Source organism: Ciconia boyciana, chromosome 4 (genome assembly GCF_034638445.1).
Source record: "Ciconia boyciana chromosome 4, ASM3463844v1, whole genome shotgun sequence".
NCBI lineage: Eukaryota > Metazoa > Chordata > Aves > Ciconiiformes > Ciconiidae > Ciconia > Ciconia boyciana.
The window spans coordinates 26,248,654-26,254,732 of NC_132937.1; positions in this window are offsets into that span (position 1 = coordinate 26,248,654).

A 6,079-nucleotide genomic window follows, 5' to 3' on the forward strand; every position below is an offset into this window, starting at 1 on the left:
GTGATAAGGTCTTATTTTTATAAAGCTGTGTTGACTGGCATTAATGGTACTCCTGCCTCTTGATTATCCTTTGATAATCTTCAAACTTCTGTTGTTTTGGGGTTTTTTTGCATTGGGGCTGATGTCAAAGCAGCTCCTACTTAATTGGCCTTGAATGTTGGCAGAATTTTGCAAGTTTTTCGCTTCTTGATTTTTCTTCATTGAAATGCAGGGTATTCCTGAAACAAACCTAGCGAGGGTGCACAGATAATGCACCACAGCACGGTTTTAATTTATGTGTTGACGAAATGTTGCTTGAACGCAGCTACCTAATGTCTGCGGCTGGCTTAATTGAGATCTTATTTGTTCATGCATAATTCTGGGTGGATACCGTTTTTCTCAGTTTAAGTGGCTACAGCTTTCTTATGATGGCTGACCTTATTTAAACATTAAAGGACAATGTTTTTTGTCTTGTTGGAAATCTGTTTGAAGAAACGGACTGTTCCACACAGACGCAAACAGCACAGTTTGCTCCTTTGCAACAGCTGAGGGCAGCTTTGCCGGTAGCCTGGTGCATGGGTGCATGCCCTCGCTGTCCTCTGCTGCCTGGCCCCATGGTGCTTTACCTGAGGGCCTCCTCCAGCCCTCTCGGACCTGCCCAGCCGGCAGCTGGTCCCGGCAGCTCTCCTCGAGCCCCGCTGTTCACCGCATGTGAAATGCAGCAGCGGGCTGGGCGGCTTCAGCACAGAGGTGTGGAGATCACAGAATTGTATAGGTTGGAAAAGACCTTTAAGATCATCAAGTCCAACCGTAAACCTAACACTGCCAAGCCCACCACTACACCATGGCTCTCAGCACCTCAGCCAAACGGCTTTTAAATACCTCCAGGGATGGGGACTCCACCACTGCCCTGGGCAGCCTCTTCCAGTGCTGGACAACCCTTTCCATGAAGTCAAATTTCCCAATATCCAGTCTAAACCTCCCCTGGCACAACTGGAGGCCATTTCCTCTCGTCCCATGGCTTGTTACCTGGGAGAAGAGACCGACCCCACCTCTCTCCAGCCTCCTTTCAGGGCGTTGTAGAGAGCGAGGAGGTCTCCCCTCAGCCTCCTTCTCTCCAGGCTGAACAACCCCAGGTCCCTCAGCCGCTCCCCATCAGCCTTGTGCTCCAGACCCTTCCCCAGCTCCGTTGCCCTTCTCTGGACACGCTCCAGCCCCTCCATGTCTCTCTTGGAGTGAGGGGCCCAACACTGAACACAGCATTCGAGGTGCGGCCTCACCAGGGCCCAGTACAGGGCACGATCACTGCCCTGCTCCTGCTGGCCACACGACTTCTGACACAAGCCAGGATGCCATTGGCCTTCTTGGCCACCTGGGCACACTGCCGGCTCACATTCAGGCAGCTGTCGACCAACACCCCCAGGCCCTTCTCTGCCGGGCACTTTCCAGCCGCTCTTCCCCAGCCTGTAGCGCTGCATGGGGTTGCTGTGGCCCAAGTGCAGGACCCGGCCCTTGGCCTTGTTGAACCGCACGCAGCCGGCCCCGGCCCCTCGTCCCAGCCTGTCCGGATCCCCCTGCAGAGCCTCCCTCCCCTCAGGCAGAGCCACCCCCACTCACGCCACAGCAGAGGCCCTGTGTTGCTCCCCGGGGCCCCGAGGGGCCGCCCGGGCCGCCCCGCACGCCACGGCCGCGCAGGCGGGCCCGCCGCCGGGCGCGGGAGGCGCGCGCTGCCGGTGCCAGCAGGGCGCGGGGCGCTCCCGCCCGCCTCCGGCAGGTGGCGCTGCCGGCCCGGCGGAGCCGCGCGGCGGGGGCGCGTGCCGGGCGCGGGGCGGGAGGGGCTGAGGGCGCGGGGCCGGTGTCCTTCGCGCTGCTGAGGGGGCGGCCGGCAGCGCGGCCGGGGCGGAGGGCGCGGCGGGAGCGGGGCGCTCCGGGTTATTTTTGTTCCGAGCGGCCAAGCCGCAACGGTTCCTGAGGCGCTCTGTGGAGGGAGCGGGGGGCGCGAGCTGTGCTCGGCGCCGAGGCAATGGCGGTGTTGGGGTCGGGGAGAGCGGGAGGGATGGGGATGGCCGAGGGGACCTGTCGCCTGGTGAAGTCGAAAGGTCGGAGCGTTTTCTGCTTCCTTCGGGGGCTGCTGGCAGAGGGAAAGTTGAGGAATGTTGCGAAGGCAACCCTGCCCGGCTTGGTATTTGATACAGTCGAAAACAGCAGAAGAAAAGGGAAGAACAAATCTACCGCGATTAAAGATTAAGTTAGGGCAAAAGCTGGAAGAACCTGGCTATGGTCAGACGAGTGACTTCAAGTGAAATTTTAACCAGCAACCCCCTAGCTTCGGCAAGTGGAGGAGAACCCAAAGCTGTTACCCCTTTGCTTCCAGGTTCCCCTACTCTTGTGTTTGAGGCAGAAGCTGAAAACGTTCCCATCGGAGAGGGACAATTACAGAAGCCGTGAGATGGGTGGTACCGGAGGACAGCGCGTGACTTGTCTGGCTCCACATGGAGATTCTGGTTGCATATATAATTAACAAAACCCCTTTCATGTGAATTGTGGTAAACAGTAATAAGTAGTTTATGCAAGCTGATCAAATTAAAAAAGAAGTTCAAAATGCTCCAAATCAGCACTTTGTTCTCTGGTTGAAATATACGTAGGGTGTAGGGCTTCTGTATCGAGCAGGGGCTGGGACAAGTCAGGTCGCTCAGCATCCTTTTGTTAGGCTCGCGCATAAATCATGGTCCTGTTTGCATTCGGTTGGAACAGCGGAGTGCTGCAAAGGTTTAGGGGATTAATTTAAGTCCAATCAATGGCATTACCTTAAAATATATCATCTTCATCTTGCACATTCTGAAACTTTGCAAGTGTGAACTTTGCTGTACAATTCGTCTCTTCTTGCGTTGAGTTTTGCACCAGTTTGTTGTTTCCTTTGCCCACCACCTCCAGTGGCTGGATGTGAACACTTAAAAAAGCCCCAAACCCATGCTACAAAGTGACTGCACGTGGCGATGGTTCTGGAGCTGTTACGAGCTGCCCAGAAACAAAGCCCTGAAACAAGTGCACTGCTTCACTCCTCTCACTACGCTGCTGACTGAAGCCCAGGGCTGATAGTCAGTGTGCCAATGTTTACAGAGAGATTTTTCTTGCCGATCGCCTTACTGGAAATATTAATCTTGTATTCTTATGCCAGAATCTGAAATCGGTGGTCTGCCAGATATTTGCCAAAATTATTTTTCCCTGGTAAAACGTGTTCTATCTCTTGTCATTAGTTTTCAGAGTGCTGCAGAATGTAGAGGGCCAGAGAAAAATAACCTGAATTCAGCAGCAGAAGGGTTTGGCCATGTTTAATTTAGTAGAAACCTGAGGTTTAATCCAACAGAAGCTACCACAATTAATCCTTCCCGTGGCGTCCACTTGTACAGCTTAAGAAACTTGCCCTGAAGTTCAGCAGGTGCCTCCTGCCGTGCGTTTGCAGCCCTCTGCTTGAATGGAAATGCAGATGGAAGTCGTGAGCCATCGCTTCTGTTACCCATCAGGTACTCCTCTTCTCAGTGACAATGGGGTTATTTAATAGGACTTGATCATTGTTTAATTAGGGCGTGATTAACTTAAGGATATTATTTGCGAAGGATGTGAGCACTGTGTGGGGGTGTGTGTGCATATATTTATGCATGTACACAACTAGCTCCACAAAAATTCCCTCAATCAAGAAATTATGCTATTTAAGATTAAATTTGTAAAACTCAGTCTAGACAATACACCATTATAGAAGATGCACATTACAGGAGTTTTAAAATGTCGAACATAGTCCTACATTGGATACTAATGGTGCTGAGGAATCTGCAGCTGTCTGTATTGGATGTGAGCAGAACCAGTCCTTGGAGAGTGGGAAATGGCAGGAACTGCCTCTAACTATTGTAATCTACAAGATTATCCCATTAATCATATTTGTCTCCGGGAGTACCTTAGTTCTAACTCTAAGTGTTGTTTTTCCCTTGGTGTGTCACATGCAGAAAAGCTTCTAATTGAAAACAATGCAGACAAAATCAAAATGCTCGTAAATGTGTGCTGAGTTCTAGCTGCTAATGGGAGTGGAATGGATGGCACAGACAGACACCGAGCCGATGGCATTGCCAACGTCCTTCCACACCTGTAAAATGTTATTTTTTGTTTTGAATATTGCCGGTGTTCTCAGTGTACAGAAGGAGCTGACACTGCTGTTCTGACAGATAAAGGACCCGGTTTAGGAGGGGGAGATGGCAGAGGTGCTTTCTGCAGGGCCTGCGTTCTATGCAGGGGTGAAAACAGTGGGAGAGGCAGGTAAATCTATGGAGGTCCTCAAAACTACAGCACCGTGAGAGCCAGAATTGCTATCAGTGAATGAATGGTGAATAGCCCTGGCTCTGTTACTGCAGTATTTCCTTTCAGCTGTGCTGTAGCAGCTACATTTTATCCTGGAAATTTCCTCTCCATTTGGAGATGTGAAAAGGAGAGGAAACGATATGTATCTGGTTAAAAGGTTAACTTGTATGATTTTGCATGTCTATGTTGTTTTAAATTAATTCACCTAAATTTCAGAGGTAACTGAACTATGTGTCTCTATTAGGCACTCTGACAGATCGTCTAATTGTTTTTTCTAATTCAGATGTGTAACTGCCGGAGTGAATCCACATTTAGATGGATTATCCAAAACCTGGCTGCTGCTGCAGGACCTCTGGGCTGGGGGGGGAATAACTTTCTTTTTGTTCCCGTATCTGCATGTGTAGCCATGAAGAGCAGCTCTCTCCGCTGATCCCCTCCAGCCTGCCTGTTGTCTTTTGTTTCGCAGGCTGCGTCTCTGGTTTGAACAGACCCCTGCAAGACTGACAGCTTAATCCTGGCGTGCTCCTCCAAAGGGCGACTGCCTGTGCAGCCGGCACCTCCTGCTCGCCGCCCCCGTGCTCCGCAGGCTCCGTGGCAGCAGGAGCGCTCCGACGGTAGGTACGTGACTTGCCCTGTGCTTTGGTACCGAGGATGGGGTGGGGAAGGTCTTCCTAGGTTCACAGCGACGCCTGCCCGGCGCCAGCACTGAATGCTGGTGTGTCCGAGGCTGTCGGAGGGATGCTGCTGGGGTTGGCATTGTAATTGCATTGGAGAAGGGAAAGTTGTTCCTTACCTTGGCCAAGCAGGAAAACTCTCTATTGCAGTATTGCTGCTCCCAGCATTCAAAAATTGAGTTAGAGGTACTCCCTAGAAAGCAACAGGTTGATAAATAATAGGTAACATTTCAAAACCGTGTGCTCTGTTGTATTTGGCCCTGTCTCTTAAGGTAGAACAAGCTTCTATTTCTAAATGTTTTCTCTTTGGGCCATGAGCAGATGTTAAAGGTGACTTGATGTGGGGAGTTGGGGCTATAAAGGGCTACCAAATACTAGACTCTCTGCAGCAGCGAGTGGCTAACGCTGCACTCATGGGCCTCCTGCAGCGTAGCTCATGGCCTCTGCTGCTGCGACCACAAAGGTAAGGTTAAAAAACCACACAGACAGAGGCTGTTTCGATGCACTCGAGCTGCTGCTCCTGCAAAACATTCATCCTTCTGTCTCTGGCCAGGGCGCTCTGAATTCCATCTCTGCAGCTCCTGTCCTAATCCACTCTTAACCACAGTCATAGATGCTTTAGCAAAGTATGTATTTCATTAGAAAACTCCTAGGCATCCCCAAAGCTGAAGATTAATTCCATAGGCTGCAGCTTTCCCTCCTCCCTGCTCCCCGTGAACTGTCTGCATCCTGCACCTATCCCCCCAGTTAGTGTGTGCTGCCTGCGCAGTTTCGTTACGGGATTTCTCTCCCCTGCAGCTCCTCTCGTGCCCAAGCTAGCAGAAGAAAAGCAAACTTGCCTTCCTGTCAGTCCCAGTGCTGCTGGCCGTGGAGCAAACGGGGGTTGGCAGATGCCGTGTTGGTGCTTTATGCGGCACACCAACCTCTTCTCTTGTGAAATGATCTGCTTGTTTGGACGCCTAACCCTCGATGGATCCTGTCCCAGCGGCTCGCTGCAGCATGCTCTTACTGCTAACAGTGAACTGTTCATCCAGCTCATCCCAGTGACCTGTCGGGCTATCTCCGAGCGGGATTCC